General features: G+C 43.6%; 1 long non-coding RNA gene across 1 annotated transcript in view; it reads right to left on the bottom strand.

Annotated features, from left to right (window-relative positions):
• LOC125462111 (uncharacterized) overlaps positions 1 to 23,107 on the bottom strand; it is a 43,079-nt gene extending 19,972 nt beyond the window's left edge. Inside the window, exon 1 of the long non-coding RNA XR_007249602.2 lies at positions 22,995 to 23,107. This is a non-coding gene — a long non-coding RNA (uncharacterized LOC125462111). The remainder of the gene's footprint in view (positions 1 to 22,994) is intronic.
• Between the last annotated feature and the right edge of the window lie 3,941 nt (positions 23,108 to 27,048).

Here is a 27,048-nt window from a genome sequence, read left to right as displayed (position 1 = left end):
TAACTATAGTGTATGAATAAAATGTGTTTTGCTTCAAGAGTGGTAGTTTGACCAAGCAAATTGCATCTAGAACACAACGTCTGGTTCTTGCCTTTAAAAGTAATAAAAAGTTATGGTCTAGGCCATTTTAATATATTTTGGGGGAAATTTGGTCTGATCCATAACACTCCCTTAGTTACAGTATTTGAGGATAACTTCTTTCTTGGCACTGTTACTGCTAAATTTTTTCAGAAGGTCAGGAAATGAAATTCTTTGTTTGAACTTGTCTATTCCGAGGCAGCTCAGCATCTAACATCAAGCTTGAGTCTGTCACTTTGCCAAGCTGTACTACACTTTGACAAGCATCAGGGAAGTAATTAGTTAGTTAGCTGAAGTGGATTGGGCTGTTCATTGGCTTTCTCGTCATTTACATCTCCTTGAAAACCTTGCTCAGTCTGTCCGTCAGAACTTTCTTCAGCGATGATAGGAATGGAATATGCATATCTGCCAGCCCTACCTAATCAGAAGTTTGACAACTGGTTATTAGATCTTCAATGTCTTTGGAGATGTCAGGCCACCACCTTGTTGTCCATACTTTGGCTCTGCACCTGGTGAGTTGACCCGGGTGAATCCTTTCCAGGCCATCTTCCTGACACAAAGTTGGAGTGCACCAGGTAGTGATCTATGATCGTGAAATACTGCTGGTGCTCAAAGTATGTGCACATTGCCAACATATTAGACCTTTGTTATAGGCATCCTGCAGCACATACTGACAAATGGTGACACATTCTGGGTCACTTGTGAGCTTCTGTTGAATTTGGACAGAGCTAATTATGGCTGCGAGGCAACCATCTCTTACCCATATGATGAAAAAAAATCACTAATGCCAAAATAGCTCATCTCAATGGATTCCATACTCTGCATTCTCATGAGTCAAGGAGGTTCTCTAAAATCTTCTACCAGTTGCCCCTTAACGCAAATTTATTGGACCCGTTGTTCCATGTTTGACCATTCCTTTCAAACATACAAGATTCTTAGGAAAATTGATGAGAAAGAGGCAGAGAGGTTGTTTTCCCCTCAAATCTAGGGCCATCAGACATAATCTCAGAGTAAGGGGTCAGCCATTCACTTGTAACTTTAGTATTCAGTGGTATATCTTCCAAATCATGCAGTTTCACTGTTGAGGGACTAAACACTAATTTTTCAGCCATGGCAAACTATCTAATAATATAGTTACACTCATTCTTGTATCAAGCTTAAAATTAGTGAGTTGTCAATTGACATAAATACCTGGCCAAAGTTCTTGACTTGGATCATCTATTTCCCCTAGGATTACCTTTGACTTTTCTACCTAATGAACAACTTTGTGTGAACAGGTATTTGAATTTTTGCTGCTCTAACTTTATCCTATTCCTATGCATCCACTGGAAGTGACCAACTGTTTTATGGGTGGACCAATTGTTTTAATTATACCTGGGCAGTTTCCTCGCTCCACAGCATTGAAACTGGCCAGTAGTGACCATTTGTTCTCTCTACTTGTGTGTATCTTTTTGTATGTTAAGTAGTGGTTGGATTTTGCTAATCTCCTATGATAAGGTTGATCCCCTCTTAAGATTGATCTGCTTTCCTTCCAGATTTCTGCTTCACTCAATATTTGAATGGCATTCTCTAATGTCAAGTTGTCTTTGAACATTAATAAATCTGACAAAGTATCATCAATAGCTTCAACAACAACTCTATCTCTTACGAATTTTGATTTCAAAGCTCCACCGTCAAATTTTCACATTAACTTGTTGAGGTTATTAATTTTTATGGATTCCCATGCATGAAGTTTTCTGCTACATCTTGTTCTTTCAAGGACTTTATTTGCTGTTAGATTAAACATATTAAAGTCTCGCTGAACTTGATGTTATAAAAATGCAGTAGTTTCTTATGTCATGGCAATTATAACATTGTGAACTATAGTCCCAACTGAATATGAAAGCATATTTATTTGTTCAGCTTCTGACTAAGTATCTGGATTGGAAGCAACTATGAGGTTTAAGAACTATTTTCTCTAAAATGCCCAAATCTCTGCTCCTTTTGGCTTTCACCATCAGGTTGTTTTTATTCCCATGTCTTCCCAGCATAATGACTCATTGTCCATACTTTAAACGCTTTTTAATTCTGCTGAATCTCAAAAGTGCTTTTTCCTCATTGTATTACAGCATTTCAATTCTGCAGTGTAATAGTGCTCTTCTGCTGTACAGAAGAGATTGCTCTCATTTACGCAGTCAAAGTGGAGAATTCGCACTCATTGCAAATGAAATGGATGATTTACACCCTTTCTGTGCTTAACCAGCACTTCCTTTTCTCTTTAGTGGCTTTGTTTAATGAATCCTACCCTTCGTGACTCTATAAGATGAATCACATGCCTTCCATAGATGGCCCTCAATGGTTCACAATGTCTGCAGCACTATTGAAAGCAATAATCCCCATTGTTTTCTAGTTTCTTCTGATTGACTATCCACTGGCTGCAGTCTCAATAAATTCTTAGAGCTTTTAATGGAAATCAAATAATGGATCGTTCGCTTTCTTCTGCAGCTTGAATGGTCTCTTAATTTTCATCTGCCACAGACTTTGTTTAATTTAGTCTTTGAATTTGCCCCTTTTTTGTTTCACTTCTGGTTTTGGACAGTTCCTGAGTTCATGACCTTATTTTAAATTAGTTTCTGTGCCTCTTGATTTCTCATACTGTAGTCGTGGTTAGTGGTTTCACCCCACCATGGTAGGGACTCATGGTCTGAGCTGTTAGTTGTTTTTATTTTCTCATTTCCAGCTGGAATACTAAGTTTTTTTCTATCCTTTCTTCCCTTTCCTGTTAGATTTCAAACTTTACCTACAGAACCTCTGGCAGCTGTTCACTGAATGGCACAGTGGCTCAGTGGTTAGCAATGCTGCTTCACAGTGCTAGGGGCCTGGGTTTGATTCCACCCTCAGGCAACTGTCTATGTGGAGTTTGCACATTCTCCCCGTGTCTGTGTGGGTTTCCTCCGGGTGCTCCGGTTTCCTCCTTCAGTCCAAAGATGTGCAGGCTAGGTGGGTTAGCCGTGCTAAATTGCCCGTAGTGTTCAGGGATGCCTGGATTAGGGGGAACGGTCTGGGTGGGATGGTCTGAGGGTCGGGATGGGCTTGTTGGGTTGAAGGGCCTGTTTCCACACTGTAGAGATTCTACGATAATTCTAACCTTTGGCAACCAGTGCAGTTTTTAACTACATTGAGAGACCAGTGCTGCAGTTCCTTGGTCATGTGTCCCACTGTACATCTCCTCCCAACTTTTTAATATCGATTGTATTTCAACCCTCGCAGCATCCTGCCACAAACTCTGGAGAGTTCTTGAACAGTCAGCTCTTTGAGCATTTTTCTATTGCTGTTTCTCCCTTGACCATCCTTCTGAGAGCTGTGTCTGAAGATTTCTTGAAAGCTCACTGAAGATCCTCCTCTGCTCACCATGCCTTGGGATGGATCCTCACCACAATCACGTTGGTGAAAGGTAGATTTACTGCCACTGTCTTCCTTTTAGTCAGGGATCTTAATTGGTCTGGAAAGAGAGATGAAAACTCCTTGCTTGCTTAAGAAGACAGTCTTTACTTAAACGCAATGTAGGTCATTGTAATCAGGTACAGGTTACACAGGTATGATTGTGCAAAAACAGAATTTGCTGGAAAAGCTCGGCAGGTCTGGCAGCACCTGTGAAGAAAATATCACAGCTAATGTTTTGGGAGCGGTGGCCCTTCCTCAGAACGGGTCCCATTGTTGTGAGGACTGTGTGGATTACATCGACATTAGTCTCCCTCCTTCAGATCCAGAGCTGTCCTCCTGCCTGAGGTCATGTGACAACATCATAATGGGCAGTATCGAGAGGCACTCCTCAACACTAACCCTTTCAGGCCATTAGACTGTTGTACAACATTCTTGGTCAGTTTTCTAACCTCCATGAATTTGAACGCATCCAAAACCCTGACCTTCATTTGCTCACTCACAGTAATTCCCATCCACTCACCATACCTGCAGTTACTGAGTACCATTGCCTTGTAGTCCTGCAAGGCCTCAAATTTAACATTATCATCTTAAGGCACCCAAAGCGGCTCAAGTCAGTCTTCAAAATCCTTACCCAATCTTTTAGTGCCCGTCCTCTCTGCTTGGTATGTATTTCAACGCTCTATTAAAGAGTTAATTACCTTCATGTGAATTGTTAGAGTGCATCACAAGTGTTGTCAGTTCACATGTTACTGGAATCTACTGAAAGAAGTTTCTAATAGGCTCCTGCTAAGTAGAGTAAATAGTGTATGCTCATTTGTTTGCACCAGAATTGTTTCCAACTCTCCTCTCCCAAAAGCACCCCAAGACCCACCTTGAGAATTATACACAGTGGCAGCTGTCAGTGAAGCATTTACTAAGGGTCCCAGTTGTAGTTGATAAAGAGAAGAAAGTTAAAAGCCATCAGCCCACCAGAACACACTCACACAATGCCTGCTACAGCAAACGGAACAACTAGTTGCTAGCAGATCTTGGCTATAGCCAAACTCGACATGCGCAGACCTCTGGAAAAACCTTTACCCTTGCCCAAGGCCTTGCAGAGATAATTGTACACTGCAGATGTGTCAGTACTTCTTAAAAAAAATTCATTCACAGGATGAGGGCATCATTGGCTAGGCCAGCAATAATTGCCCAGAGACCAAATTGCTGGAGTCACATGTAGGCCAGACCAGGTAAGGGTGGCAGTTACCTTCCATAAAGAGCATTAGTGAACCAGATGAGTTTTTTCTGACATTGGGCAATGAATTGACAACTCATGGTCATCATTTGACTTTTAATTCCAGACATTTTTTTTCCCAAATTCAAAATTTCACCATCTGCTGTGGCAGGATTCAAACCCGGGTCCCCAGAACATTATCTGGGTCTCTGGATTAACAGTCCAGTGATAGTGCCACTAGGCCATCACCTCCATTTTGGACAGGACTGCCTCTGGACTTGCTCAGAAGCTTGATGAATACAATCAGCATCTGTGCCAATTTTCAAGAAGGTGAAGAGGTTGGTCAAGAACCCACTAAATATGAAGAGGTCATTAAAAGCCTACTGCTCTGACTTCATTTTCAGAAGGAGCTTTCAACTGTCCAGGAAAAATTAGGCAGGGGCACCCAGGAATTTGAAAAACATGTAGATTCCAGAGCAGATGCCCTGCATGGGGTGCCAAATACCTGTGGGCCTGGTTGGGTCTATCACAAGTCGGAGCTGGAGGGCACTCTCACCACCATTTAGTGATGTCTCCATTGTGGTGATAAAACCTCATTACACTATCAAGCCTCTCCTGTCACTAACGCAGAGCACCAGTCCTGCCACCGGGGAGTGCATTTAAAAATAGTGTGCCACCAAAGGGAGTTTTCATCTCCTGTTCAACAACTGGTTCCAACTAATTCGAGAACCTTCATATTGATCACTCTTGAAAGATGAGATGATCGAACTTAAATGAAATTTTAAGACCAGCAACACAATGGTTTAGGACAAGATAAATTTTACACTGCAAGCTTGGAAAGGAGTGTGTATTTTCTCCGATGCATAAAGCCTGCTCAGAACAGAGTTTCTCCAGTCATCCGCCTTTCAATCCCAAGGCCCACGAAGCATTGCATTAAATGTACAAAGCCAGATGGCTGCCACATTTTGGCTTGAGTGTACAGAAATCACTGAAATACTTTACTTCATCCACAATTAGAACTGCTCCTTAGCAAAACCTCCACAGACTTGCAACTTGTCAGCAAGGAGGATGAGCTGAACAATCGATTAGGTAAATTCAAAAGGACTGTCCTCTGAGGAGGTGTGGTACAAAATATTAACAATTCAAGTACATTGTCCACGGTGGCAGATTAAATGTCACTGGAACCAGAGGAGAAAAGCTTCTCGTGGAATCCTGCTAAAACCTTTATTAAAAGTGCAAACAGTTATTAATATACACCAATAAACACTCGTTAGTTTGTGCCAGCAAAGTTTTAAGTTATATTCTATCAATTACACCCAGAGCCTGATCATGATAATATTCTTAGATTGAGTTATACTCATCAACACACATCAACTGCCAATTCTATAATGCTTCAGAATTGATATTCCCATCATGTCAAATCTATCTGTGAGCTTAACTCTTTATATTTCTGCACTGCCTACAAACTCCAAGAGTTCTGTGCTCCTCGAACTCTGGCTTTTTGAGAATTCTCAATTTCCTTTGTCTCACAATTAGGGGAGGCGATGGCCTGGCGGTATTACTGCTGGGCTGTTCATCCAGACACTTAGGTAATGTCATGGGGACTTGAGTTTGAATCCTGCCATGGCAGATGGTGGAATTGGAATTCAATAAATATTGGGAAGTAAGAGTCCAATGATGACCAATGATGTTGTTGATTTTTGTGAAAAAGTCATCTGTTTCACTAATGACCTTTAGGGAAGGAAACTGACATCTTTACCTGTCTGGCCGACATGTGTGTCCAAATCCACAGCAATGTGATTGACACTTACCTGCTGTCTGGGCAATTAGGGACGGGCAATTAATGTCTGGTTAGCAATGCCCTCATCCCTGAATGAATAAAGGAAAAAAATACTGGTGACCACAATATTATCCAAGTTCAGCGTTCAGAAATACTGTCCCTAAGCATCTCCACTCAACTACCCTAATCTCCTTTAAGATGCCTGTTCAAACATACCACTTTGACCATAGTGCATAATCTGGCATATTAGTCATGCACATGCATTGGTGTTGGATTTTACTTGCTCTCACTCCCGTGAAGCATCTTAACATATTTCACAGAATGAAAGAAATGTTACAGTACAGACTGGGGTGAATGGCCTCATCGGTGCCTGCACTGTATCTATCACCTGGTGCCAATCTCCTGCCCACCATTTCTGTCCAAATAATCATACAATGCTTTCAGTTGAACCACCACATTTCCAGCAGTGCATTCCTTCCTACTGCGTTAAAGTTGATACATAAATGCAAATTTGTGTTGTTGGTGTCAACCTGCTTATCTAACATCCAGTCTCGGATAAATCTTGATTTGCTCCACTTAAACAGGAGGAGGCCAATGTAATTATTTTCAGTCCCACCACAAAGCCTTGCTACTGATTCAATTCCTCTCAGCCATTATATCAGACAGAGCCTGACCATTTATAACCTCTGTGGTTTGTCCAATGTTTCACCTACACTTTCCTCTGTACCTCCAGCACTGCCTCCATCTGGCTGTGCACTTGTTTCTCTGTCAGTTTATTACGTTTACCTGTTTATTTGTCTGTTGATCCTACCATCCCTGATTATTTCCTGTGCCTATAGAAACTACCTCAAATTCTGTTTACAGTCATCTGCTTAAGTATTCTATTCCACTGGTTTTATAGCCCTCGAGACTCAGGTGATTTTGATTAACTTGGAGAGGTGTTTGAAACTAAAGTGGCCTTGTTTCTTTTCCGAGACTTTGAACTGCCACATTTCCACAACTTGTGCAATATTAAACTCTTGGCTTCCAAATGGATTCAGCAGCTTTTCCTGTGGCATTGAGAATTGTTTTCCATTACTGCAGATTTGATCATTACGTTCTAGCATAACTTGGGATTTAAAACAATTAGACGCAGACCTGTAACCAGCCTTGATCTTCTTAGAATGTTTGTCTGATATTCTGAAGATCTTTGGATGCAATTATTGCCCTTTTCAATTGAAAAAAAAAGTGATTTTTAGCTATTTGATGTTAGTCATAGTATCATACAGCAGAGAAACTGACCCTTCGATCCAACCCATCTGTGTCAAAACAGATACCCCTCATTTGGCCCATATCCCTCTAAGCTCTTGCTCTTCGTATACCCAAATGCCTTTTAAATGTTGTAATTGTACCAGCCTCCACCACTTCCTCTGGCAGCTCGTTCCATGCACGGACCACCCTCTGTGTGAAAAAGTTGCCCCTTAGGTCCCTTTTAAATCTTTTCCCTCCACCTTAAACCTATGCCCTCTAGTTTGGACTTCCCTGCCCTGGGGAAAAAGACTTTGGCTAAACAACCTATCTATGCTCCTCATGATTTTATAAACCTCCAAAAGGTCACCCAATCTGCTGAATCAATGCTCAGAGTCTAAGGCAACATTTGTCAGTAACCAATTGGATGATTTTTTAAAAAATAGATGAATTTTGATGTAATTTCCAGGACTATCTGACATCCAAACTAAAACAAAAGAGAATGAAAGTGCTGGAGAAACTCAGCAGGTCTGGCAGCATCTGTAGAGAGAGACATGGAGCTAATGTTTTGAATTATGTGAGTCATAGAGCTGTACAGCATGGAAACAGACCCCTTGGTCCAACTCGTCCATGCCGACCAGATATCCTAAATAAATCTAGTCCCCTTTGACCCATATCCCTCTAAACCCTTCGTATTCATATAGTCATCCAGGTGCCTTTTAGATGTTGGGACTGTACCAGCCTCCACCACATTCTCTGGCAGCTCGTTCCGTACACACACTACCCTCTGGGTGAAACTCAGTATGATTCTCCTTCAGAATTGTAAGGGGCTGGAGAAGAGAAGTGTTTAATAATGTTGGCAGAGGAGGAGGAAGAGTAAGTGGTACGTGGTTAAATCCATGTGGTTAAATCGTACCACACGCTGCCACATTATAGAAGTTAACAAAATCATACAACTGTCCATTATCTCTAGCTAATAATTAAGGAACAATAAAAGAGTTATACAAGTGTTTAGATTAGATTAGACTAGATTCCCTACAGTGTGGAAACAGGTCCTTTGACCCAACAAGTCCACACTGCCCCTTGAAGCATCCTACCCAGACCCAACCCTCTATAACCCACAGACCCCTGAATACTACGGGCAATTTAGCATGGCCAATCCACCTAACCTGCACATCTTGGGACTGTGGGAGGAAACCGGCGCACCCGGAGGAAACCCACGCAGACACGGGGAGAATGTGCAAACTTCAAACAGACAGTTTCCCGAGGCTGGAATCGAACCCAGGTCCCTGGCACTGTGAGGCTACAGTGCTAACCACTGAGGACAATTGCTAAATAGGAAGCATTTAGAGGGATATGGACTAAATGTTGGCAAATGGGACGAGAGTAATTTAGGGCATTGGTCTACACAGATGAGTTTGACAGAAGGGTCTGTTTCCGTTCTGTACATCTCTATGATTCTATGATATAGGTGTGATAGAAGTTACTTCAAAATGTGTTGACATTTTAGCAATGTTTGTGTGATGACATATATGACATGAGCCTCTAATCGGACTTAAAATAAGTTGAACTCTTCCTATAACAAGTAATGCAACATCATTTGCTGATTCAAGCCATTTGATGGAGGAACTTTCTGAGGAACATGAAACTTTAACTCTGAATTTTTCCTTCACAGACGCTGCCAGACCTGCTGAGCTTTTCCAGCAACTTCTGTTTTGGTGTTGGAGGAGGAACTTCTACATTTTGGCAAGCGTGTTAGCTATCGTAGGGAGTACAACAACGGAGGCACAGCAGGCACAGAAGAGGAATGTGGAATCTTTTGTGCCTGTAATCCAGAAGAACCAACCAATGCCTTCCAGAGTGTATGCAGGGAGAGGATGATCAATGTGAGAATGGAAATGTTCTATACCATGTTTCAGAGCAGGGAAACATTCAGCTATCTCAATGGTGCTCCACGGTAGGGCCTGAGGCAATGATGGTAGGGATGCTGCGATGGCTCTCGAGGTAATGAGTGCACTCAGTGTTTATACGTGTGTGTCATTTCAGTCAGATACTAGTGATGTGTGAAACATCCAGCAGAGTGCAGCGAGAACACACTATCTGCAGATCCTCCAAACTATCTACCAGAGAGCTTTCATTAACTCTGTTATGTTTCTGCGAAGATCAGGGAGATGTCCAGCACATTCCAAACAATTCCTGATTAATTGAAAGTGTTTACAACTATCAATGGAACCCTTATTCCACTGATGAACCTGTTTCATAACCTACTGATTGAATGACATGACCATTTACCCATCCAAAGATCGCAAATTTTAATCGCTGGTGAAGTGTTATCTTTAAGAACTCAATGGGGTGATGAGAGTTTTCCACAGAAAAATGCAGCGATTCTCACAACGCCAAAAGCAGCAATGCCACACAGCTGCCCAGGGAAGTGGGAGAAGCGGATACAATAGCACTATCCAAGAGGCTTTTAGACAAACACATGAACAGGCAGGGCAAAAGAATATGGAGCACATGCAGGCAGATGGGATTAATTTAGAGTAGCATCATGGTGGGCTGAAGGGCCTGTTCCCATGCTGTACTGTTCTGTAATGTATCACAAGAATAAACATTCTGAATTGCCATGGAACAATCTGTGGTTAAATACCCTCAGTTAGATAACAATTAAAGAAAAATGACAGACAATGAACATATGATATGCACAATTCTGAAAAAAGGATGCAGAGGGCCTGGGTAAGGGATTTCTAACTCCTTCACTATCTTCCTCCATTCCCGTGACATAACATCCACTTCAGAGCATATCCAGCAGCACACAAATTCTGTTCTGGGCTGAGGCTGGGTGGTATAATGGCTCAGTGGTTAGCACTGCTGCCTCACACCAGCAGGGACCCAGGTTCAATTCCCACTCTTGGCCAGCTGCCTGTGTGGAGTTTGCACATTCTCCCTGTGTCTGTGTGGGCTTCCTCCAGGTTCACCTAGAATCCAAAGACATGCACGTTAGGTGGACTGGCTCTGTGCTAAATTGCCCAGAGTGTTCAGGGACATGCAGGCTAGATGGACTAGCTGTTGGAAATGCAGGATTACTGAGATGTGGGGGGTAGGTTGGATCCAAGTGGGGTGCTCTTTTGGAGGGCCAATGGGGATTTGATGAGCTAAATAGTCTGCTTCCACATTATTGGGATTCTATCAGTTCAGCAACTAGTTCTCCCCCATGACCCTCAGGTTTGATCAGATTTTAGTGAGGTCCTCACAAGGGATTTCAGTCGATTATTGCAAATGCTGGCAAATACCTGCCTGTAATTCACTCACAGCTTGCTCCAGGTCAGAACTTCACTGACAGCAGTAATCACTCATTCATTGTAAACTTGCTGTTACTCAGAAGGCAAGTGGTTGCAGTTGGTTCCCAGAAACAAAAGCAGCTTTCTGTTTGTTTGTTTCCTCTTTGTTTTTGCTGCTGCAGAATAAAAATGAATATTTTCAATGGGCTGACATCTTTGCAGGATGGGACAGTCCCACATTGAACAATGAGAAGATGCTGGGCTATACTAGGCAATGCAGACAGAGTAATTCTCCCTGTGACAGGGCCTCACGCAGTTACATTTACAATGAAGTGCCACCTGTGTGCTTGGCAGAGCGTTCCATTTTGGTTCCTCCTCCACAGTGAGCACAGTGGTGGGGGACAAGTCCTGATTGGCAGCACTTGACCTGGTACACAACTGGGCTGTGACACCAGGAGGTTCCACAGTGGCGAATACATCTCCTCTGGTCAGGGGAAGATAGCATGAGTTGGGTGCCATCGAAGCATCTAACAAGACGAACACGACAATAAAACCCATCGGGTCTCATGGAGAGAGAAACCCTCATGAAATTGACGCTTTGCCAATCTCTGATAAAATTCAGCCCTATGAAAGGTATGATTAATCATTCATCTGAAAGTGATTTTCCAGATTCCCATTTACCACTGTGATGGTTCTAACCCCTTCATGTTGAGAGAACGTGTTCAATGCATTTTGAATGTGGTTTTATGCTAAGTGAGCTGACAATGTTTCAGATGAATGAATGCTTACAACTCAATGTACACTGCTAGATAGCAACAAAGTTTTCATGTAAATAGTTGAAACACTGTTGTCATGAAATGAGTCATTTATGAACTGTGGGTCCAATCCATTCATGCAGGTAAAGCAGGCATTGCTAGAAATACAACGATCTGCTCCATTATCTGACCTCAAAGCAATGTCAGAAGCAAATGAGACTCAGGAAGTGTTTACCTGCTCCCTGTCTGTGGTGAATTTCTAACAGTAGGATATTGCAGAAGTTAACAAGAATAGTTCCAGTCAGCCTCAAATGGAAGGTGCAATGATTGAGTGAACCACTGGAGTGCAGTGTAAGCTCTTTCTAAATGACATTCAGTCCAAGAAGCACTCTTCCACACTTGACCTCAGCACCACTGAAGACTCATCTAGACTCAAAACATTAGCTTGCTCTCCCTCCATAGATGCTGAGATTCTAAGTTCTCTGGAGTTGAGAAATAAGGAAATAATCAGGATTTATACCTCTGACCACTGTCCAATGGCTTCAGTTGAGAAATGCGTGTGGAGATGTTAAATGGATTGTGCCACATTGCAATGTGACCTACATTTTAAAATCGCAGGAGCCCTACAGTGTGGAATCAGGCCATACATGGCACTGGTGTCCCATTATTACCACTGCAACATGTTCATAACGTGCTCAAGCTTCTAGTGCTGTTACACAATGAATTCTCATACAGGCACAACCAGCCCTCATACAGACTCTGTCTGAAAGAGGTCAGCCCCTCATCGCATCAGCTCCTTTCTTCACCCTTTGAGGACGAAGCCACAGGTCCCTCGGAAGATACATTGGCAAGGCTGCCTGCTGCACCAGCTCTGACGCCGACACCTCGATTAGATACAGGAGCACATCGCCGCCATCTCTCTGTTGCTGGGCAAAGGAAAAACCAGCCCAGATCACTGGCACTCAGAGGACTGCCACAGACCAGGCATCTGCATGTCCACAAACAACTGATGACGCCTTGACGTCAGCCATTGATTGGTTTATGCAAATATACAGATGCAGTTGGAGTAACAGCAGGCAAGTTTCTCCACGATATTCAATAAACTAGACTGAAGAATGGAGGAATCAATGTTATCAGTTGAAGTAGGCAATGGCTTAGTGGTATTATTGCTAGTTTATGAATCCAGAGATATGGTAATGTTCTGGGGACCTGGGTTCAAATCATGTGATGGCAGACAGTAGAATTTGAATTCTATAATAATCTGGAGAGAAGAGTTTGATTGTCAGGGGAAAAACCTACCTGCTTCATGAACGTCCTTCAGAGAAGACAATCTACAATTCTTGTCTGGTCTACATATGATTTCAGACCCATAGCAATGTGGTTGACTCTTAATTGTCCCCCAGGCAATAAATGCTGGCCAGGCCAGAGACGCCCCCATCCCATGAATGAATTTTTTTTTAAAAGTCCCATGCTGCATCTGGGTGTCTCCATGGTTAGGTTACCGCAGAGAGTCAGTTCCAGGAGAACACTCAGTGGCTGTTGGAAATGTACACAGACTTGTCACCCATCACCTCAGCCAATGGTACATAGAAGCAATGGAAAGGCAAGAAGGAAGATGAGTGATCTTGACCTTACTCCAGGTGCCCCTTCCTCCCTCAGAGGCAGGGGAATACCAGGAGGTACCCAACCAGAGGACGAATCTGAGATAGATCCCAGCAATTTCCTTTCAGGGCACAGTGGATGTTCCTCTTGGCTCCTCCATTTCCTCCCTTGACAAAGGATCCTGTAACCTGTGGAAGTTGCAGATGAAGAGGGTGTGCCTGCATCTGGACATGCTCAACGTGATTGGTTAGAGGAGCCACAAACTCCCCCACGGTCATCTGCCCAAACCTTCCAAGCCAAGATGCTCTGCTACAGAGCAAGCTCCCTCCGTCCTAGCTGCAGAGCCTAGGAACTGCACCTAGACACAAGAGGAGAGAAAGGAAATCTAAAATACTCTGACGGCACTTCAGTTTCACAGGCATCACTTCTTCGTACCTATCAACATCTGTAAAGTTATATATGCACTTTCAATCAATCGCTGGCTGATTGGTTTGATGTGGAGATGCCAGTGTTGGACCGGGGTGGGCAACATCAGAAGTCACATGACACTCATGTGACTTGGCCAATGTTAACTACCTTGTACACTGCAGGTAAGGATACCCCGAGGCATGGTATATTGGTGGGATCATGGAAGTGCTCCAACAATGGGTTAATGGACACCATGTAACCATTGCTAGGCAAGTGTGTTCCCTCCCAGTCAAGGAGGTTCAGCTTCTGATCTTCAAGTAAGTATTTTCCAAGGCAGTCTTCGAGATGCATAACAACACAGAATCACGGAGCAGAAACTGAAGCCAAGTTCCATACCCACAAGATCAACTGTGATCTTAGGTCCATGTCAGACGACGTGTAACCCTGTCATACTGTTGTGTAAAATCTTCTGCACTGTCCTGTTTTGACACCATCACCTAGATAACTTGGTATTATCTCTCAAACTCAATTAGTTTGTACAGTTTCAGATTATTCATTACCTTGGTTAGACACTTGTCATGCAACTCTTACAGCTATCATGTCATTCCAGCCATTTGGTTTGTCTCTAGCACCATGATATTTTTAACTTTTTGTAATTACTCGGAACATAGGTCCTCCGAGGGGAGAAGGTAGGGGCAGCATGGCAGCTCAGTGGTTAGCATTACTGCCTCACAGCACCAGGGACCCGGGTTCATTTCCCACTCTCAGGCAACTGTATGCGTGGAGTTTGCACATTCTCCCCGTGTCTGCGTGGGTCTCCCTCCCACTAGGTGCTCTAGTTTCCACCCACAGTCCAAAGATATACAGGCTAGGTGGATTGCCCATGTTAAATTGCTCACAGTTTTCAGGGATGTACAGATTACGTGGGATATTGCAGTATGCATCTGGGTGGGACACTGTGATGGTCAGCACGGACTTATTGGGCCATTCCACACTGTAGGGATTCTATACAATCCCTTCAGCTGTTGAAGTTTTACTCACACCATTTGACACTTTTGATCACATGCAAAGACTTGTTATTCAGCCTGTCATTACACCATTCACACCATTTGTATTTATCTTTCGTCACTTAATTACCTGGATTATTTTACCATTATTTCTTGACTTAAAAATTCTGAGCCTGTGTGCTTCCCTCCACTTCACTTGACGGAACAGCACTCCAAAATGTTGCGATTTTGTGGTCAGGATCGGGATTCCCGGAAGGTATGTTGCCTCCCTGGTGCCAGGGTCCGGGACGTCTCAGATCGGGTGTATAAGGTTCTAAAAGGGGAGGGCGAACAGCCAGAAATCGTGTTACATGTTGGCACTAATGATATAGCCAGAAATAGGATTGAGGATATAAAAAGTGATTTCAGGGAGTTAGGATGGAAGCTGCAAAGCAGGACGAACAGAGTAGTGTTCTCTAGTTTACTACCGGTGCCACGAGATAGCTAGGCAAGGAACAGGGAGCGGGCGCAGCTTAACACATGGCTGCGCAGCTGGTGTAGGAGGGAGGGCTTCAGATATGTAGATAATTGGGATGCCTTCTGGGGAAGGTGGGACCTGTACAAGAAGGACGGGTTGCATCTGAACTGGAAGGGGACCAATGTCCTGGGTGGAAGGTTTGCTCGAGTAGTTCGAGAGGGTTTAAACGAGTATGGCGGGGGGGTGGGAACCTGAGCTGTATACCGGAGGTGAGAGTTGATGCAGGTGAGGCAGTAGCAAGAGGTAGACCAGCTAGTGGGAAGGATTTTTCTGGGAAGGAACCAAGGGATCAGCTAAAGTGTGTTTGCTTTAATGCAAGGAGTATCAGGAATAAAAGTGATGAACTTAGAGCATGGATCAGTACCTGGTGCTATGATGTTGTGGCCATAACAGAGACATGGGTTTCTCAGTGGCAGGAATGGTTGCTGGATGTTCCAGGGTTTAGAGCATTTAAAAAGAATAGGGAGGGGGGAAAAAGAGGAGGGGGTGTAGCACTACTAATCAGAGAGGGTATCACAGCTACAGAAGCTTCCATTGTCGAGGAAGATCTGCCTACTGAGTCAGTATGGGTGGAAATTAGGAACAGCAAGGGAGTAGTCACCTCGTTAGGGGTTTACTACAGGCCCCCCAATAGCAGCAGGGAGATTGAAGAAAGCATAGGTCAGCAGATTTTGGAAAAGTGCGGACGTAGTAGGGTTGTTGTAATGGGTGACTTTAACTTTCCTAATATTGATTGGAACCTCCTTCGAGCAGAAGATTTGAATGGAGCTGTTTTTGTAAGGTGTGTTCAGGAGGGTTTCCTAACTCAGTACGTTGACAGGCCGATGAGGGGAGAGGCCATTCTAGACTTGGTGCTCGGAAACGAGCCGGGGCAGGTATCAGATCTTGTGGTGGGAGAGCATTTTGGTGATAGTGACCATAACTGCCTCACATTCTACATAGCTATGGAGAAGGAGAGGATTAGGCAAAATGGGAGGATATTTAATTGGGGAAGAGGAAACTATGATGCGATTAGACATAAGTTAGGAAGCATGGACTGGGAGCAATTGTTCCATGGTAAGGGCACTATAGACATGTGGAGACTGTTTAAGGAACAGTTGTTGCGAGTGATGAATAAATATGTCCCTCTGAGACAGGCAAGAAGGGGTAAGATAAAGGAACCTTGGATGACGAGAGCAGTGGAGCTTCTCGTCAAAAGGAAGAAGGTAGCATACATAAGGTGGAGGAAGCTAGGGTCAAGCTCAGCTCTAGAGGATTACAGGCAGGCGAGGAAAGAGCTCAAAAATGGTCTGAGGAGAGCCAGGAGGGGGCATGAGAAAGGCTTGGCAAAACGGATTAGGGAGAACACAAAGGCATTTTACACTTCTGTGAGAAATAAGAGAATGGTTAAAGAAAGAGTAGGGCCGATCAGGGATAGCATAGGGAACTTGTGTGTGGAGTCTGAGGAGGTAGGGGAAGCCCTAAATGAGTTTTTTGCTTCTGTCTTTACAAAAGAAACGAACTTTGTAGTGAATGAAACCTTTGAAGAGCAGGTGTGCATGCTGGAATGGATAGAGATAGAGGAAGCTGATGTGCTGAAAATCTTGTCAAACATTAAGATTGACAAATCGCCAGGCCCGGACCAGATTTGTCCTCGGCTGCTTTGGGAAACGAGAAATGCAATTGCTTTGCCACTTGTGAAGATCTTTGCATCCTCGCTGTCCACTGGAGTCGTACCTGAGGACTAGAGAGAGGCAAATGTAATTCCTCTCTTCAAGAAAGGAAATAGGGAAATCCCCGGCAATTACAGACCAGTAAGTCTCACATCTGTCGTCTGCAAGGTGTTAGAAAGGATTCTGAGGGATAGGATTTATGACCATCTGGAAGAGCATGGCTTGATTAAATGCAGTCAACATGGCTTTGTGAGAGGCAGGTCAAGCCTCACAAACCTTATCGAGTTTTTTGAGGATGTGACTAGAAAAGTTGATGAGGGTCGAGCTGTGGATGTGGTGTATATGGACTTCAGCAAGGCATTTGATAAGGTTCCCCATGGTAGGCTCATTCAGAAGGTCAGAAGGAATGGGATACAGGGGAACTTAGCTGTCTGGATACAGAATTGGCTGGCCAACAGAAGAAAGTGAGTGGTAGTAGAAGGAAAATATTCTGCCTGGAAGTCAGTGGTGAGTGGTGTTCCACAGGGCTCTGTCCTTGGGCCTCTACTGTTTGCAATTTTTATTAATGACTTGGATGAGGAGATTGAAGGATGGGTCAGCAAGTTTGCAGATGACACGAAGGTTGGAGGTGTCGTTGACAGTATAGAGGGCTGTTGTAGGCTGCAGCGGGACATTGACAGGATGCAGAGATGGGTTGAGAGGTGGCAGATGGAGTTCAACCTGGATAAATGCAAGGTGATGCATTTTGGAAGGTCGAATTTGAAAGCTGAGTACAGGATTAAGGATAGGATTCTTGGCAGTGTGGAGGAACAGAGGGATCTTGGTGTGCAGATACATAGATCCCTTAAAATGGGCACCCAAGTGGACAGGGTTGTTAAGAAAGCATATGGTGTTTTGTCTTTCATTAACAGGGGGATTGAGTTTAAGAGTCGTGAGATCTTGTTGCAGCTCTATAAAACTTTGGTTAGACCGCACTTGGAATACTGAGTCCAGTTCCGGTCGCCCTATTATAGGAAAGATGTGGATGCTTTGGAAAGGGTTCAGAGGAGGTTTACCAGGATGCTGCCTGGACTGGAGGGCTTATCTTATGAAGAGAGGTTGACTGTGCTCAGACTCTTTTCATTGGAGAAAAGGAGGAGGAGAGGGGACCTAATTGAGGTATACAAGATAATGAGAGGCATAGGTAGAGTTGATAGCCAGAGACTATTTCCCAGGGCAGAAATGGCTAACACGAGGGGTCATAGTTTTAAGCTGGTTGGAGGAAAGTATAGAGGGGATGTCAGAGGCAGGTTCTTTACACAGAGAGTTGTGAGAGCATGGAATGCGTTGCCAGCAGCAGTTGTGGAAGCAAGGTCATTGGGGACATTTAAGAGACTGCTGGACATGCATATGGTCACAGAAATTTGAGGGTGCATACATGAGGATCAATGGTCAGCATAACATCGTGGACTGAAGGGCCTGTTCTGTGCTGTACTGTTCTATGTTCTATGTTCTATTAAACCTGCTGGACTATAACCTGGCGTCATGACTTCTGACTTTGTCGGATTGGCTGCCATTGTAGCTGAGACCGGGCTCAGTGTCTACCATGTCAGAGTTAATCAGTCTCTTAAACATCCCAAGGAGAACAGAAGTTATATTGGCAAAGTGTTACTCACCTCTGAAGAGCATCCTGGTGAGCACCGGGTTTCACCAATCCTTCAAAATTGTGTCCACGAGTCCAGTCAAAACTTAGCGCTTTGATGAAGAGATTACGGAAGGTCAATTTACAGGGACTGCTTTGTAATAGGGCCTCGCTCCCAGACATGTTGCCCCACTGTGCGTGTCTGCTTGTGTGTGTGTGTGTGTGTGTGTGTGTGTGTGTGTGTGTGTGTGTGTGTGTGTGTGTGTGTGTGTGTCTATATGTGACAGACAACATAAATATTCACGAGTGCTTGCTTGTCTCAGGTTAGAGGCTCATTCTATCAATGTGTCTTATATTGAAGTATACCCTTGATTCAGGGTGGTTGACGTCTAATGCTACATTAACACCCAAACTCTGTCTAATGCAAAGAAGTTCACCCTGTCCCCATGGGCAAAAAAAAAGACCTCTTGATGCACAGCGAAACCTGGGAAAACCGCACACTACATAGAAAGAAGGTGAGATTAGTTGATAGTGAGATTAAATGCTTGCTGCTGGCTACTAAGGTACTCATTGAGCCAGTTGAAAATCAAGCTCTTGTTCTTGACACTGAAGGTCTGATTTCTTTACATCTCACTGCATGTTCCCATATCTCTCACTATTACCTCCTTCCCTTAGGAGCTGAGGAAATTTCTGTGCTGTATCTGTCTCTCTCCATAGATGTTGCCAGGTTGTTTCTTGTGGGGTTTTTTTGTTTTCTTATTAACCATTTCAGATTTCCAGCATTTGCAGTCTTTGGTTTTTGTTTTAGAATGAAGTTTCGTATTTGACCAGACAGAAACAGTGGGAAAATCCTAGCCTGCCATGATGCAGCATTCATGTAAGAAGCAGAGAAGCTTTATATAGCACATGTGCTGTTTCAAACACCAGAATCTTAAAGTATTCCATGAACATCTGGGTTGCCTAGCGTTGCCAAGATGATTGAAGATTTCATAGGCCGAGTGTTGTTGGTATACAGCCAGCAACAATGGAATGACAGATATATTCTACAGAGAGAATTTACACCCTGAATCTGTAATCACAGAATGGAGTTTGTTGCGAAATGCATGCCTTCCCATTTATCCTATTTTCAACACCCACTGAACTCTAGAAATCTTGGAGATTTCATTGCTCAATTCTGCATAATTTGTACCAGTGTAGTTCGTTGAGATTATGCTTTCCCCATTAATTATCTGCAGACCTGATTGCTTATTGCTTATTTCAGTCCGTAGCCAAATTAACGTTAATGTCCTTTGTGATACACAAGACATTTTGCAATTTGTTCCAGAATTCACAAGCCTTGAAGAGCTTCCCACTTTCTGCTCCAGGTTTTGTTGCTGGTTTGCTATCTAGTCCTTGTACAGGTACCAGTGGAGGATTCTACAGCAATGCTGACTCTGGAGAGAAAAACAGGCCCTAAATGCTAAACATGTGAGACAACCTTCCTCACAAAGCCGCCAATCATTTGCAACAGGCAATTCCTGTGGTTTCCAAATTATCATTTACTGTTCAGTCTCAACATACAAAGTTATAAGGGAATCTCGTGACCCTTATTGGCAACAATGAACAGTGCAGATTCCATTATCTACAAATTCAAAGGACTTAGGTAAAGATAAATTAGTTTTACAGGAACTGCCATTGGTTTTACCAACAAATGTTTGATCCATGCAAAAATCTAACTCTTTCTTTATGCAAAAAGGCTAATTGTTCCATGCTTCTTCACTTGCCCCCTGTGTCTACCTCTCCAGGTTGGACTATGTTATGAGATGGACCAAAGGCAGGTATATGGAGATAGGGCACAGATCAACAATGATCTCATGGAATGGTGGAACAGGCTCAAGGGGCTGAATGGCCTACTCCTGCTCCTATATTATAAAATAATAGATTTAAAGTCATTAGAATGAAAAACTGAAATGGTTATTTTTCTCGTTATGACTTTCGACCAAGCAATTTTCTATCAGAGGACATTGGATTTGATTTGCAAATAGCTGCTTACAATTACTTCAAGCATTTTAAGGGAGCGGCACCTCTTCTCTATTTAGCTACTGGGAGACAGGTTGAAAATAGGAAATGCTGATGTCTTAGTTGTGGGCACTTTGCTTTTTCATACATTCATGGGATGAGGGTGTCGCTGGCTAAGTCAGCATTCATTGCCCATCCCTAATTGCCCAGAGGGCAGTTAAGTGTCAACCACATTGCTGTGGTGTGGAGTCACATGTAGGCCAGACCAGATAAGGATGGCAGTTTCCTTCCCTGAAGGACACTAATGGACCAGATGGATATTTCCTGGTAATCGACACTGGATTCATGGTCATCATTAGTCTCTCAATTCCAAATACTTCATTGGATCCAAACTCCAACATCTGCCATGGCAGATTCAACCTGTCCCCTTCTCAGGAGCACAGCACAAGTTAGAAGAACGACACCTCATTTGTCACTTGGGGACCCTGTGGCCCTCTGGACTCAATATTGAGTTCAATAATTTTAAGGCCTGAACTCTCCCATTTTGGTGCCCAAAACCCCACATACCAGGTCTTGTTACCACACAGTGTGCCATTATACACTACCTATTGTTAGCCATTAACAGTGTCCATTAACAGCTATTCACTCTCCTAAACAAGATTGTTATCCACTCCTTTGGTCAGTCCAACTACTCCTCTCTCTTTAGGCTCTATCCCCACCTAACGTTTACTTGTTACCCCTCCCCACACCCAACCTTCTACATATAAACCAACATTTTCCTAGCTAACATCAGGTCTGAGGAAAGGTCACGGACACAAAACATTAACTCTGGTTTCTTTTCACAGATGCTGCCAAACCTGCTGAGTTTTTCCAGCAACATCTGTTTTTGTCTTTGGATTCATAATCTTGAGGCAATACTACTAGGCTATTGCCTCCACAGGATCTCATAATATTGAGTGTTTTTCCAGGGAAGTGATGAATCACACCATTTTTATTACAGCTGTGAGGAAATGTAGGATGGCAAGGTGTAGAGCTGGATGAACACAGCAGGCCAAGCAGTATCAGAAGAGTAGGAAGGCTGGTGTTTCGGGCCTAGACCCTTCTTCATTTCTGAGGAAGGATCTAGGCCTGAAACATCAGCCTTCCTGCTCCTCTGATGCTGCTTAGCCTGCTGTGTTCATCCAGCTCTATATCTTGCTATCTCAGATTCTCCGGCATTTGCAGTTCCTACTATCTCGGGGAATGTAGGACCACTGACACTCACACACTCACACTGTACTGGCACTGGGGACAGCATTCTGTTTACCAGTGGCCACCAGGTAAACTTAGTTTACAGATTTTGTCATGAGCTATCTTTCATGTTCACCATGGAGGTCAGTGATGGAACAGATTCAGAAGACCCTGCCAGTGTACTTTTGATGAAAGAAGATAGAAGCTTGTTGCACAAAAGAAAAAAAATGCAAACCCTTTTACACTGTACAAGTACAATTTGAAGCAAACTTATTACAGACATCAGAAAACTTCAACCATTAACAACAACCCTACAGATACTCCAGTCTTAGTGAAGAGTTAATCCTTTTTGTTATGCTAAAGCTCCCTGTTTTACTGGTGAAACAATACTCATTATTTTTTCAGAAAATGTCTATATTGCTTTGAAGTTACCTTCTTCAGTATGATAGAGATAACAAGGTGTAGAGCTGGATAAACACAGCAGACCAAGCAGCACTTTCCTGCTCCTCTGATGCTGTGTTCATCCAGCCCTATCTGCACTTTGTTATCTCAGATTCTCCAGCATTTGCAGTTCCTATTAAACTGAAACAATTTTAGCCTCCTCATTCCAGCCTATTTCTCCCATCTGTTTGACCTGCTGGTGTTAATGATCTATTCACTGAGAATTGTTTTGTTTTGTATGAATGAAGTTATTCCTGCCTGAACAAACCTGTTTCTGCTACACCACCCCGTCTCTCTGGGTAGTAGCAATTAGGGGCTGGCTGTTCCTGTATCTAAATTCGCATGAGTTCTTGGAAGTGTTTTCTCAACTCACTGTTCAAAATGACTTTCTGGCCTCTCAAGCTCCCAAATAAGAAGGAGAATATAATTATGGACCTTTAGTGCAATTCAAAAACGCTTACATCTTAGGGAGAGGGTCAACCGAACATTCTCCAATTCCATTGAGACATTGCTGTCGATACATCACATCAGACAAAAGGACATTTTCAGACGGTTGCTTAGAATATTCCAAACTTCCTCTCATGTTTCCACATTGAATACACAAGTGGGGCTCGACAACACATAGACAGAGACGCCGCGGAGATAATCCACAGCTGCCGTTTTGCACAGGGTGAACTGCAAAGAGGTGAAACTAACTTGAATGTTGATGCAGAAGTTGCTGCTGCATTCCATCATTTGGGGAACGTTGCACCTAATTTACATACCTGTGTGCTAATCTGAGTCTTTGCGGCGGTTTTTGAAATCGCGTTTATATGATTAAGATCCTCTGATGTGGTCACAATGCGCTTTTAACTGGAAATGTGTTGTTCAGTACAGCCCGAGCACAAGAAAACATCTTGGTAAAGGAGCTGATGATCTCGTGATATGTAGCTACCCAGAGGCTCATTAAACAGTTAGTTCTCACTTAAAATGCCTGCGACGCTTACTAAAGAACCTGAAAATAGCTTTTGGTGGCTAGAGTTTGCCTTAATCCCATCCCCCAGCAGTAAACGCTGTTTGTGTGCCAGCACAGCACTGATGTTGATTGAGGGGGATATACTTGTTGCTGAAGCTGTGAAGTGGATATCGGAAACAATTTGAGAGATTTCCAGAACATCTAACAAGACATCACGAAGGCTCAAGCAATGTTAATCTCGTGAATCCTCTGCGTTATTAGACTCTTCATAAACTGATACATACTATTACAGTGAAAGAAAAACAAAATTTTTAAAAGTAGAAAATGACAACATATTTAGCAGAATTACATTCTGTAATTACATTTTACGCCTCCTTTCTCATGCATGTTAGTGTTCCAAACACCTTCTAGGATTTCTACTAGTCTCATAAATTTTACTCCTTTCTGCATTAAACAGTCATATAGTTGACAGCTACTTTGCACCCATTTCAATCCAGAGATCTCTCCATTCTCCAGCACCTGTTTAAGACTGCAAATCAATTCTCAGTCTTTGTTCAGTCAAGCATTTTGTTGAATGTACATTATTCCAAAGTGATTTATTATCGGTGCAGCACCCCATGGGTATTGTTGTTGAATACTTTATATGGCATGTCTTCCAATATTTTTACTAAGAAAATCTCCCTATGTATCACCTCAACAAGAATAATCATTTCTGCCATGAAGGTGTTTGTCTTAAACTACTCCTCTTCTCTTTTTCAGCTTTCCAAGTTCAAGGGAAAAATTTACCTCATAAAGCAAAAATCTGCTTGCATTTGACAGCCCACCATACAGTCTTGCATAAGGCACATCACTGAAATTAAGTTTCCTGCTCCTCCTGGCACTTCTCAATGATGAAATTTGCAAAGCACAATGGTCTATTTTAATTTCTTCAACATTTTGTTTATCCACGTAATATATTCTTCCTGGGGATTTTTCATAGTCGTACTTAACTCTAAGATTTCATTACTTGGACCCAGCCTTGTTTGGGTACTGAGCCAGTGCCAGGGATGGAAAAGTGTGTTAGCAATGCTCACAGTGCCAGAGGCCCAGGTTTGATTCCAGTGAACTATCTTGGTAACCAGCTGTTTGCGATTTGCTCATTTTTTCCCAGGATTAGGCTGGTGGACCACTTTGATCGGTTCAGTGGGCAGTCAGGTGGTTCTTGGAATCAGGTTCAGGATTGGCTTGTGTGGCCACCTGATTGGCTCAGGTGAGTGTGAGTGACTAACTGGTGTATGAGTGTGAGAGGTGCCCGACGGTTGGAATAGTCCCTGTGTGAGTCAGCCAGCTAAATACTGCTTCTGGTCCAGCATGAAAATCATTCATTCAGTGGCTTGAGGAGAAGAGGAATTTCCATTGGAAGTTCAAATTTCCGGGCCAATTCCCACTTTGTTTGGTCTGCTGGGGCACCTGTGGGATCTGGACATGTATCTTCAACCATGCTACCAGCTGAAGATTTAGCTGGACAAATTCACTCCACAAAGTCCCAGGAAACCTTTGGAAGATCAACCAATTGAGTGCTCTTGTACAAAACCAATCAGCAATGCCCTTTTTTGATGGCAAAATGCAATATATACAATCCCACAATACATGATGAGGGTCATTGAATTTTGCAGAAATGTCCTCACGAGATCAGCTCCGTGCATTAACATGTACGTGGCCAAAGACCCAATTGTGGAGAGCAGGCCTAGCTTCCAACAGCATGTTGAATATGTGTATATTGAATCCATATCATTGTGACAGGGTCATACAATACAGAAACAGACCATTCAGTCCAACAGTCCATGCTGAATGTAATCCCAAACTAAATTAGTCCCACCTGCCTGTACTTGGCCCATATCCCTCCAAACCATTCTTATTCATGTACTTATCTAAATATCTTTTAAATCTGGTAATTGTACCTGCATCCACCACTTCCTCTGCAATTTCATTGCACACGTGGTTCTACACTACTATGTAAATAAAAAAAAGCCCCTCATATCTTTTTAAAATCTTTATCATAGAATACCTGCAGTGTGGGGACAGGCCCTTTGGCTCAACAAGTCCACAATGACTCTCAGAGAATTCCACCCAGACCCGTCTCTCTATAACCCACCTAATCTACACCTCCCTGAACACTGTGGGTAATTTAGCCTGGCCAATCCACCCCAACCTACACATCTTTGGACTGTGGGGGGAATCCAGAGCACCTGGAGGAAACCCACACAGACACAGGGAGAATGTGCAAACTCCACATAGACAGACACCCGAGGGTGGAATCGAACCTGGGTCCCTGGTGCTGTGAGGCAGCAGTGCTAACTGTTGAGCTGCAGTGCCCCCCACCCACTTAAAAAGATATAAAAGTCTTGAAATCCCTCTAGGGGTAAAAAACCAGCATTTTACCTGATCGATACCCGCAAAATCTTAGGAACCTCTATAAGGTCACCCCTCAACTTCTATACTCCAGTGAAAAAAGTCCCAGCCTATTTAGTGTCTCCCTATAATTCAAACCCTCCGTCCCCGGCAATATCCTGGTAAAAACCGAAAGCACTGCGGATGCTGTAGCTCAAGAACAAGAACAGAAAATGTTGGAAAAGCTCAGCAGGTCTGGCAGCATCCGTGAAGAAAAATGTCAGAGTTAATGTTTCAGGTCCAGTGACCCTTCCTCAGAACTGGAATTCTATTCACAGATGCTGCCAGACCCTGCTGAGCATTTCCAGCAACTTGCTTTTGTTAGCATCCTGGTACATCCGTTCTCAACTATCTCCGGTTTAATAACATCACTCCTGTAACAGGGTGACCAGAAATGCCTTAGCTCCATTCCAGTAGCAGCGTGAAGTGGAATGGTTCCTGTAGGGGAATGGACATAATAATGGATACCTGGATGCTGACTGATGTAATAAAGCATAAAGTATAGCAGGTCACCAGGTGGTGGAATGCTCAAAGGAAGGCTTTGGTATCTGGGTAGGACATGCACACAGATATTCTGGTGATTCACAAACTTGGACAGTAGCCAGCCAAAGGAAACTAGACTTTTATGATTCACTTAATCCTCGCCAACGCACTGGAACCAAAAGTCGACACTGTTTTACTCATTGCTCTCCTTAGTGACATGCTTAACCCTTCCCCTCAACACTCCCTTACCACCCCCCACTTACCCATTTACCCCTCCCCCTCAATACTCCGTTACCACCCCCCATTTACCCATTTACCCCTCCCCCTCAATACTCCGTTACCACCCCCCATTTACCCATTTACCCCTCCCCCTCAATACTCCGTTACCACCCCCCATTTACCCATTTACCCCTCCCCCTCAATACTCCCTTACCACCCCCCACTTACCCATTTACCCCTCCCCCTCAATACTCCCTTACCACCCCCCACTTACCCAGTTACCCCTCCCCCTCAATACTCCATTACCACCCCCCGCTTACCCATTTACCCCTCACCACTCCCTTCCCATCTCCTCACTTACCCAGTTACCCCTCCCCTCACCACTCCCTTCCCATCCCCTTACTTACCCAGTTATCCCTCCCCTCACCATTCCCTTCCCATCTCCTCACTTACCCAGTTACCCCCTCTCCCTTCAACACCGTCTCCTTACCCACTTGCCCCTCCTCATTATTCTCTTCATCGCCCCCTCACATAGCTACTTCCTCCTCCTCTCACCACCCCCTCACTTTCTCACTTATCACTTCCCTCGCCACCTCCCATCACTTTCTCACTTACTGTTCCCCTCACTGCCCACATCATCGTGCCCAACTCCTACCCCTTGCCTACTTCCCATTGCCCTTACCCACTCCTCACAGTCACACTTACCTGCTTGCCATTGCCCCAGAGCCACT

Source organism: Stegostoma tigrinum, chromosome 23 (assembly GCF_030684315.1).
Source record: "Stegostoma tigrinum isolate sSteTig4 chromosome 23, sSteTig4.hap1, whole genome shotgun sequence".
Taxonomy (NCBI): Eukaryota; Metazoa; Chordata; class Chondrichthyes; order Orectolobiformes; family Stegostomatidae; genus Stegostoma; species Stegostoma tigrinum.
Note: the sequence above shows the minus strand (reverse complement) of the source record. Positions and strands in the feature narration are given on the sequence as shown.